The sequence below is a fragment of the Panthera tigris genome, chromosome F3 (genome assembly GCF_018350195.1).
Source record: "Panthera tigris isolate Pti1 chromosome F3, P.tigris_Pti1_mat1.1, whole genome shotgun sequence".
Lineage (NCBI taxonomy): Eukaryota > Metazoa > Chordata > Mammalia > Carnivora > Felidae > Panthera > Panthera tigris.
In genome coordinates this window covers 59,040,106-59,051,625 of record NC_056678.1, presented here as the reverse complement: position 1 = coordinate 59,051,625, position 11,520 = coordinate 59,040,106, and the positions used below count along the sequence as shown (strand labels likewise).

At 37.8% G+C, this 11,520-nt stretch overlaps 1 pseudogene; it reads right to left on the bottom strand.

Moving 5' to 3' along the window:
* Positions 1-9,717: 9,717 nt before the first annotated feature.
* Positions 9,718-10,515, bottom strand: LOC102953081 (annotated as a pseudogene).
* Positions 10,516-11,520: the final 1,005 nt, after the last annotated feature.

Below are 11,520 nucleotides of genomic sequence, written 5' to 3'. Positions count from 1 at the left end.
CACCTGATAAAAATGAAATAAAGTTCTGGATAATGTTTTAGTCTTCCTTAGTCTGTGAAAAGACTTTATCATGAAACTCTTAAGCTATTTATCAGTATGTAAAATTGAGTCAAAACTGAACTGTGTTCTTAATGAATACATCCAACAGTTCTTGAAATGGTTCCATGGTCTTGTTAACTTGCTCAAATTGATTTGTGGCTGGCAGTGGGCCTGTGATCATGCATTTTGGGGCGACTAAAGCTAATCAAATTGGTTTTAAAAAGTGCCATTGTATTCATTTAGGAATGTGATTACAAGGTACTTGAAACAAATTAGTACAGGAGGTTTACTTAAAAATAAATAAAAATGGAAAATACCAGGTCTTACAAAATATTGTGCAACTATCAAAATATTTATAGTTGCCATACTTTGTTGAATATTTGTCGTATATTAGTTTCTGCCTAATGTAGTTATGCCTAACATGCATTAATATGATGCACGCAACATATAATGCACTAATTTTCCCAATAGCCCTGTGAGGTGGGTATTATTAGCACCATTTTACACACGAGAGAACTGAGATTCACAGCTGTGGGTCTCCTGAGGTCACACTGTGAGGAAGTGTACGAGGCAGAAACCCAAGGACCCCCAAACCTACTCGAACCACTCTCCGGCATCGCTTCACTTTTGCAGATCAGATATAGTATACCAGCAATCGAACTTACTAACTAGGCTACCTTTGAAATCACCCTTCTTTTTTACTTAAAAAATTTTTAATGTGTATTTAGTTTTGAGAGAGAAGGGAAGACAGAACACGAGCAGGGGAGGGGAAGAAAAAAGGGGAGACACAGAATCCGAAGCAGGTTCCAGGCTCCAAGCTGTCAGCACAGAGCCTGACGCCGGTCTCGAACTCATGAACTGTGAGATCATGACCTGGGCCAAAGTCAGATGCTTAACCGACTGAGCCACCCAGGTGCCCCTTAAATTACTTTTAAGTGAAAGAAAAATTGTTCTGCGGTCTCTCATTTGCAGTCCATGAACCATGGGGTTTCCCGTTTTAGAAAGAGACAGAGCTTCTGGGAGGATGGCAGCAAGAAAACTGTACTTGATTCACCTTTTTCTACTTTTTCACTGAAGCAGCTATGATAATTCAGATGCCAAGTTACAACAACCAGAAAAGAAGGTTATCAGTCAATTATTTGCTATGATCTGGAAAGAACAACCCATTAAGAAATACTGAGGTGGCAAAATAAATCCTCAACTTCTATTAGTCAAGGATGAACAAACAGAAAGATAACACGAAGCCAATAAAAATAGTCTGGTAGTTCATAAAGCTATATTGTCCAAGGACAATTCCATGTAAGAAAGAGCATATGTAGAAAAGAAGAAAAATCAACTAGTCGAGTTTTCTTTGTGTTCTCGATAAATAGGAGTAAGCATGAGCTTGTGAAGCAAGAGTTGAGAAAGGAGATAAAGGTGGCCTCTGGAGTGGCAGCAGACATAAAAAAGGCCCTGACAGAGGCAGGAAGAGAATTCTGGGAAGCTAGAACTGCCGTGGAAGAATTCAAATATACCTTGAAAGTAATAAGGAGAACAGATAATGTAGAAAATCAAGTCAGTGATATAGAGGACCAACTCTATCTGTTGGAAATGCTGGGGAAAAGTGATTTTAAAAAATTAGAGGAATTTGATGTAGAGAACAGAAAACCAATTTTAGACAAGCAACATTCAGAAGAAAGAGACCAAAACGAAGGAAGGAATAAGGAAAGATACATAGAAGAAAACTTTCCTGAGTGAAAATCACCAACCACCATCATCATAACCATTGCGATCACATGAGTCGTGATCCAAGGAGCTTACCATCTTCTAGGATAAATTACTGATAGGGTAGCACATTCTTGTAGCTCTTTTTTTTTTTTTTCCTAAGAATTAAAAAATGTAGCTTAACAAAGAGAAAAATTGTGCTGCCCTTAACTATTCTTTATAACATTTTATAAAAAATTCATAAGAAAGTTTTAAAAATGTAGAGTTTTGATGAACAATGTTAACCCAAGTGTTCTTACAGTTATACAAAAAGTGATTGTCTAACATGTTCATACTTAAAGGCAAAAGCAGGGCATTTTTAATCATGGAAGGATTTGAAAGAAAAACAGCACTTTGTGGATGCTAGGAAAATGTGCCTAAAGACATATGACAGCCGCTCAGAAGATGAGTCAAACACCATTACTCACGAATGGACAAATTCAGCCATTAAAGAACTATAGTGTAAACTGATTGGGAATTGAGCAAAAAAATGTTAATTCTAGATAATTGTTACAGTTATGATTACAAAATTAAATGCAAAAGTAACATGAGAGAAAAAATATTTAATGTAAAAATTCATAAAGTTTTGATTTCACAACTTACATTTATAAAGATTGGAAAATGAAGATAATTCAAAGTATTCTAATTTCTCTTATTACTCTGAGAATTATTGCAGGGTACTTAAATTTTAACGTAAGTTAAAAATTATAGCTTCAAATATGTTTTTGAAAAATTTGAAGTAGATGTAAGGACATTTAATCAGTAATATATTCAGTTGCCAACACATGATAGCCGACTAAGAGTATACTCAATCATAGGGATTTACTTTTCTCTTGTAATAATAATTCTAGATAGAGGTAGCTGCTTGTTGGTGTTGTTTCAGTAGCTAAATAATCTTGGGAGATATATCTCCATGTCTTGGTCCTGCCCTCCTGCTCACAAGGTAACTGCTGTGGCTCCAGCCGGTTGACTGCATCCAGGAAGGGAGAAACGGAAAGTGGAGAATCAGACACTCTAGCATAACTGTGCTTCGTCTTACTGGCCAGAACTCTATCAAGTGGCTCTGTCAACTGTTACTGAATAGAGTGAGCATTAAATAAATATTTGCTAAATAACTTCATGACTAAAACAAAGCAACTAAAATAGGCCAAGCATATATTTTAATAAGCTAAAGACAGTAAAATCGAGTTGAAACACAAAAACAAAAAACACACCTAAAATAAAAGGACACAGAAGTGAACAGAAGTAGAATTGTTGTAGGAAAATGTACTGAAAGATTAAGGAAGGCTCCAAAAATCAAGGACAAAGATAGATAATATAGTTTAGCAGGATTAAATGATAAATATTATTTAACAAGAATGAATTAATATATACCTATTGAAAGTCGAACATACACGTAGAATGTTCACAAAACAAATACAGGACTTTTAAGGAGACAAAAGAAAATCTCAACAGATTTCAAAAGACAAATATGGCATAATTATATTTCCTGACAACGTTGACTTTTCCTCAAATTTAAATAACTAAAACAAACACATACATTTAACCACATGATAATTTCTTTAAAATTTCTTAAGTAACTCCTGAGCTAAAGAGAACATAACACTATCACTACAGATCATGAGCAGATACTGAGAAAGTTATTTGGAAAATTATGGGGGTGCCTGGGTTAAGGCACAGTTGGTTAAGGGTCTGATTCTTGATCTCAGCTCAGGTCTTGATCTCAGGGTTGTGAGTTCAAGCCCCATGTTGAGCTCTGCACTGGGTGTGAAGCCTTACATTTAAAAAAAAAAAAGAAAATTATGATGTGAAATGAATATTATACTTATAGTCAAAATCAGTACTTTATATACTTTCATGGTTAAGTAGGAAAGAGGGAGGGTGACAGTTTTATGTTTCAAAAGCAACCAAACAAATTTAAGTAAAATAGGGAAAATAAAGAATAAGGACAAAAGTAGATATTAAAGAATTAGAGAAGAAGAAACAGAATAATTGGTGCTGATGAATACTTATAAAATAGATCAAGGATAATCAAGGAAAAGTGGGAGAATACTCAAAGATAAAGTTGAGAAATAGGAAAGGGGCTATAAAACAGATATGGTGGAGAAGAAAATTATTAGAGATTTATTTGCAGAATTTGTGGCAATAAGTTTGAAAATCTGAATGATTTGGACTGAAAATATAGTTGACTTGATGTGATTAGAAAAATAGAAGACTATATAGAAAAATTAGCTTTGGAGGAAAATAAGATATCAAAGACTTATTTCTACAAAGACTTTTGTCTTGTTGGCAATTTTTTCCTCAATTGTCAAGGCCATTGATAAATGGACAGCTATGAAAATCATGTATTTATATTTATTTTTATGAAGTTTTAAAATTCCAGTATAGTTGACATAGAGTGTTCTGTTAGTTTCATGTTACAATATAGTGATTGAATGCCTCCATACTTCAATCAGTGCTATTCAAATCATTTATTATGCTAATTTAACCTTGGTATCAATACCTGAATGAGATAAAAACAAACAGCATTGCTACAGAACTGAGATTTTCAGTGTTTTTTTTTTTCCAGCTACCTACATTTAATTTATTGGGAATATTTGTTCAAATTTCAGATTCCTGGGCCCCGCTCCTGCCCATTGGATCAGAATCTTTAGGGATGGGGGCCCAGGAAAATGGCTTCAAATTCTCATTATCAATTTAATATAGCAAAGTATATAAAAGTTCCTGGGTGGCTCAGTCAGTGAAGTGTCCAACTCTTGATTCCAACTCAGGTCATGATCTCACGGTTGTGAGACTGAGTTCTGTGTTGGGCTCCACACTGGTGTGGAATCTGCTTAAGATCCTCTTTGTGTCTCTCTCTCCCTCTGCCCCTTCCCCACCTCTTACACCTTCTCTCTCTCTCTCAAAAAAAAAAAAAAAAGAAGGAACATGGAAAAGTCAAACAGTGTAGCGAGTACATGGTGAAAAAAATGTCCTCGTCCTTCTCCCTCTCCACTGTCCCATCCATCTTATCCAAGTCCTGTCCCCCAAGGTAACATTTCGGTATGAACAACAAAAAAGATGCACGTTCTTGTATCTATCTTTATCTACCCACCTTCACTGTATCTACAAAAGCTGCCAGTATGTACTCTTTCTTCTTCATTTTGCTTTCCTTCATTTAATAATTTGTATTGGAAATTTTCCGTATCGGGACACAGAAGTCTATTTTTTTTCTAATGGCAACATACTATTCCGTCAGAAGGATATGTCTTAAAATGCTGATCGATGGTAAATATACTGGTTGTTTTGGTTTGCTTTTGCACTTTCTTTAATTTTTTTAAATGTTTATTTATTGTCGAAGGAGAGAGGGACAGAGCGCGAGCTGGGGAGGGGCAGAGAGAGAAGGAGGCACAGAACCTGAAGCAGGCTTCAGGCTCTGAGCTGTCAGCACACAGCCCGATGCGGGGCTCAAACTCGCAAGTCCTGAGATCATGACCTGAGCCAAAGTCAGACACCCAACCAACGGAGCTACCCAGGTGCTTCGGCTTTTGCACTTTCTCTCTATATTTTGTGAATATATCCATGGGGTAAATTCTTAGCAGTGGAATTGCTGGATCTAATGTACATGGATTTTTAATTTGATAATTATTGCCAAACCCTTCTTTAGAAACAACAAGGAATATAAGTGCCTAGTTTCCCCTCTCTTTGCCAGGACTGGATGTCATCACCAAATGTTTGGAATTTTGCTATATTAATAGACTTAAAATAATATCTATTTTAGTTTTGAATTGTATTTCTTTAATTATCAAAGAGTTTGGGAACTGTTTCAAATTATATTGTCCACTTATAGTATCTTTGCCCCCTGTAAACTACTTGTTTGTAACTATTGTTCTCTTTACTATTGGATTTCTTCTCTTTTTTGTCACCGATTGCTTGAGCACTTTGTAAAATACAGAATTGATCTGCCAGTTTGATATTTTTAACAAATTTCTACTTGTCTTTTGACTAGGGGGCATTTTTTTTTCTGTTATAGAATCAAAGTTATTCAAAAATCAAATCTATCTTTCTTTTTTAAAAATGTCTTTCGAAGTTTATTTATTTATTTTGAGAAACAGAGAGGGCAAGTGGGGGAGGGGCAGAGAGAGAGGGAGACAGAATCCCAAGCAGGCTCCCCACTGGCAGTGCAGAGCCCCGACTGGGGCTTGAACTCATGAACCACGAAATCATGACCTGAGCCAAAACCAAAAATGGGACGCTTAACCGACTGAGCCACCCAGGCACCCCTCAAATCTACCTTTCTTTTCTGTCATGGCTTCTGAGTTGTGCGGTCTTCATTTTTGGACTGTTCTCCAGGTGACTCTTCTGCTGTTTCACATCTGAGAGCCTCTACCAATAGACTGACCTCAATTATAAAAATGTATGTGAAAATCCCTATTTCTGTAAAGAATTGGTGAGCTCACCCACTATAATGCAATAGTCTATCTTGAAATTCAAGAATGCTTTAATATGGACTTCATAGCAATATTTTATATTAATATATTAACATTTTATTAAGATATTAATATTATTTTATAGCAGTATTTCCAAAGAGACAAATATAGTAATTTCAGCTTATGTGAAAATATATGATACAATGTAACTGATTTCTTACAGAAAGAAAAGGAAACTCTTAGAAAACTAAAAACAACATTTCTGTAGATGATTAAGAATAAATGTCATGAAATATCAGCCAGCATAATGTTTAATGGTGAAGCACTAAGGACAATTCCAATTAAAGTTGGAAAGCTGAACAGAACTCCTGCCACTGACATCATTATTTCACATTGTTATGAACATAACGTCCAGCACAACGTGCTAGAAAATGGAAAAAGGGTGCATGAATATTCGATGAGAGAACGAAATTATTACAATTTGCACAGGACATAAGTAAATATAGAGAAAATTCAAGAAAATTCAATTGAAAATTTCTTAGAATTAATGGTATTTCAGAAAGGAAATTTTTTTTTTAATGTTTATTCATTTTGAGAGACAGAGAGAGTGAGCACAAGCAGGGGAGAGGCAGAGAGCGGGGGACAGGATCCAAAGTGGGCCTCACACTGACAGCAGTGAGCCCAATGTGGGGCTCAAACCCGTGAACTGAACCATGAGATCATGACCTGAGTCAAGATCAAGAGTCTGACACTCAACCGACTGAGCCACCCAGGTGCCCCAGAAAAGAAATGTTTGAGTCCCTCAGGCTGTTATAAGAAAATAGCATAAACTAAGGTTTAAACAATGCACATTTATTTCTCGAAGTTCTGGAGGCTGGGAAGTCTAAGATCAAGGTGCCGGCAGATTCAGTGTCTGGAAAGAGCCTATTTCCTGGTTCATAAACAGCTGTCTTCTCCCTATGACCTCACATGGTAAAAACGGGCAAGAGAATTCTCTCGATTTCTTTTCTAAGGGCAATAGTCCCACTAATCACGAGGGCTCTGCTTTTGAGACCTAATTACCTCCCAAAGCCCCCATTTCCAAATACCATCACATTGGGGGTTAGGTTTCATTACCTTATGAATTTGGGGGGTGGGACACAAATATTCAGTCTATTCAGGGAGGCTACAGGAAGTAAAGCTAGGAAGAAACTATTTTTTTCTGTAGACAAATAATAACCAATTAGGAGAATTAATCGAGAAAAAGTTTTTAGTTTCTTTCAGAATAATAATAAGCAAATGCTAAATCATTGCAATAACCTGAACAAAATATGTGTGCAGTTTATGTGAAGAAATTTCAAAATCCAGTGAAATCCAGCTAAAGATGTAAAAGTAAACTTAAAGGGATAGATTTCTCATGCTCTTATATGGGATGGTTAAAGACTTTATAGGTATTAATTCTCAGATTAATTTTTTTTTTAATTTTTTTTAACTTTTATTTATTTTTGAGACAGAGACAGAGCATGAACGGGGGAGGGTCAGAGAGAGGGAGACACAGAATCTGAAACAGGCTCCAGGCTCTGAGCCGTCAGCACAGAGCCCGACTCGGGGCTCGAACCCACGGACAGTGAGATCGTGACCTAAGCCGAAGTCGGACGCTTAGCCGACTGAGCCACCCAGGCGCCCCTAATTTTTATGCTTAATATTATTTCGGTGAAAAATCTCAATTTTGGAGGGTAATTTGGTAAATGATTCTGATGTTACTTTCAAAGAGTAAAGGGCGTGGGAATAACACACATTATCTTCTAGAAGAAGAGCAGTGCTGAGAGAGACTTTAGTTTATTAGATTTCAATATGCTTAATGATGATAATTGCAATTAAACAACACTTGTATCGAGGCAAGTTTCAAAGTACACTCAGTCCACGGTGCCTTATCTGAAACTCTTGGGGCCAGGTGTGTTTTGGAATTTAAAATTTGTATTTTAGAAAGGTGATTTCATTGTATCCTAAATAATGTTTAATACATCCACTGGAGTCTGGGCCAGTACCCCATAGCCAAATACACTGATATTTCTGCAATGAAACTGAGCAGGGTATGTCAAAACTGTAAATGGCCTCCTACTGACATGGGTCGTATTTTTTTCCCAAATGAATGTCGGCACCAAACTCGTGATAAGAAGCTTTTGTTTTTCAGAACTTTGGGCTTCGTGGGTTATAGATTGTGGGCCGGTATGTATGTATGTCACAGGCTGTGTTCCTGGGACTCTGAGATGGTAATTAGGTCGCAAGACATTGGTAGGGAGTGCTCTTAGGATCAGCATGGTGGGAGTATGGGATGGGAGTGAAATCAGGCAAAGGGAGAAATTGAGCTATGATTCAGTCTCAACCAAACTTCAGCCACATAGAGGGCTGTGGGGCGGTGAGTGGTCAGAATTCTCCTTAGTTGAAGGGAAGGGACCTTTGTAGTCCCCTATCAACCAAACACTGGGTGAGGGCTGCCCTTGGAAGGAGTTGGGACCCAGAGCCAGGCAGTTTTCTCCTGCTGAAGCAATTTCCAGAGAGGCTTGGCAGCTAAGGGCTGTTTCCCTGCAGCTGGAGGAGGAAGGGGAGTCTGGGTGACCCCTCAAAGTGTCTACTGCATGTATGGGAAAGTAACATGTGACAAGGAAACATCACAAACAAATGCATTCGTCAATAGATAGTTTGGAGAAGGATGTCCAGTAAAATCGTCATTTCATACTATGTGTAAAATAAACACACCATGAATTATAAAGTTAAATAAAAAAGAATAAAGCAAGGCAGCTAAGAAATATGAATACATATTCTCTGTTCTTTAAAGTGGAGAAGGAATTAGAAACATAAGAACATGGAGGAAATGACAAAGTAAAAGCAAAGATTTGAGGACAATTATACTAAAAATTTTAAATATTAAAATCATCAACAAAATTAAAAGATCAAAAACAAATGGAGAAAAACATTTGCAACACAGATAGCAAAGAATTAATACACAAATGTATGTACATGTGTATAAATATATAGCTCACCTAAAGTTCCTAAGAATAGCTCATATAAATAAGAATCTCTAGTAGAAAAATGGGCAGAATTATAAATTTAGTTCTATAAGCACATGAAAAATGTTCCCAAAATAAATTCAAAGAAATCTTAATGAAAACATTGGATTATCACATTTTTACCTCTGTAAAGTTCTAATCTTTATAAAATATAATTTTTTTAATGCTTATTTTTTTTGAGAGAGAAAGAGACACAGAGCTCGAGCAGAGGAGGGACAGAAAGAGGGAGACACAGAATCTGAAGCAAACTCCAGGCTCCGAGCTGTCAGCACAGAGCCCGGCGCAGGGCTCGAACTCACAAGCTATGAGATCCCGACCTGAGCCAAAGTCTGATGCTCAACTGATGGAGCCACCCAGGCGCCCCTGTAAAACATAACTTTTAATGTTGGCCAGGGTCTGCTACTCAAATTGCCAGGAGAAGTTTAAATCGTTGCCACTTACCTGGAAGATTTTTCTCTCTGTTCTAATGGCTGATCTCATTTATTTGTTACACCCACTCTCAGAACATCTCCTTTTGGACTGGACTCAGACTCAGAGGTGGAAACCTTCAGGGAGGACAGCCTCCGTCTCTTGGCAATCTGTTCCTGGCAGGGCTTTTTTTTTTTTTTTTTTGGCCCTTTTCGTTTTCTTGGTCAAAAGTTTAACATATTCTGCAGCCTCTTCCTTATTTTTCTTCATACGCTTTTCTTCAGAGCAATACAGCCATGGTTGTGTTGCAGGACACGGGGAGTGACAAGACACTGAATCCAGGGCACTTTGGTCCAAACGAGGTTTCTTACCGTCCTTGTTAAGGGGCTGTCTCACAACATACTGGTGGCAGCATCTTCTTTAGAGAGACTGAAAGGTTTGTGGATTCCGCCAGCTCTTTAGGGTCCCAGATGACGAGATAAGTAACACCATTGACTCCAGGAATATCCTTCCCCCGCTTTTTTCACAATGACCAGGTTGAGAACCCTCAGATTGGCATCCACGGTGCCACTTGACCCAGATGTGTGTTTCCTTTCTCGGGTCCTCCTTGCCCGGGAACAGGAAGGCCCCTTTCTCAGTAGCAGGTGGACACAGCCATGGGTGGAGACACCCTGCTTCGTGGGGAAACCTTGCTTGTCATTCCCGCCAGTAATTCGGACCACGGAACCCTTCCATTCTTCGCCCAGAGCATTAGCAGCAACTTCTGTGGCCACACGCTTCTCAGAAAAGGTAAGGAGTTTGCAAACATCATCCACATCAATGAGTTTCTGGCAGCCAGTGGCTGGGAAACAGAGGTTCAGCTTCATCCCAAAGAGCCCACTGCCTCTGAGGACCCATGAAAAAGAGCTGGAAAATTTTTGGATAATTGATTCAAGACCCTTAAAAACTTTGTACCCCTTTACCCTGAAGTTCTTTTTTTTCTCTGAAAGACATTTTTTTATCTAAATAATTTATTTATTAAATTTTTTTAATGTTTATTTATTTTTGAGAGAGAGAGAGAGAGAGAGCGAGCACTAGCAGGGGAGAGCAGGGGGGGGGGGCACAGAATCCGAAACAGGCTCTAGGCTCTGAGCTGTCAGCACAGAGCCTGACATGGGACTGGAACCCACAAGCCATGAGATCATGACCTGAGCCAAAGTTGGATGCTTAACTGACTGAGCCACCCAGGTGCCTCAGAAATTCATTTTTTAAAATGTTTATTTATTTTGAAAGAGAGTGCACGAGCTGGAGAGGGGCAGAGAGAGAGAGGGAGAGAGAGACTCCCAAGCAGACTCTGAGCTCTTAGCTTAGAGCCTGACTCAGGACTTGATTTCATGAAACGTGAGACCATGACCTGAGTCAAAAGCAAACTGAGCCACCCAGGCGCCCCTGAAATTTATCTTTAAAGGAACCTCTCCTAAGGAAAAACTCAGCAATTCAAAGAAATATTTGTGTAGGAGGATTTTCACTGCCATATTATATAAAATAAGCAAAGAATTGGAAACGATATCTCAATAATATAGAAATGCTTAATAAATGACTATGTATGCATAAAATCAAATGTTCTAGAGACATTAGAAAAACTAAATGATATAAAAATGTTTACAAGATTGTGTAAAGAAAATGTAAGATAGAAAACTATACAAGGAACATCTATCTACTGTCTATCTATCATCTATCTATCGATCTATCTATCTATCCATCTATCCATCTATTCATCACCTGTCTTCTGCCACCTTAGAAAAGAGAATAAAAAATAAGTTAATGGTGCTTAGCTCTGAGTGTTGGAGAATAGCTAATTTACATTTCCTATAGGGCCCCGTCTTGGGCTG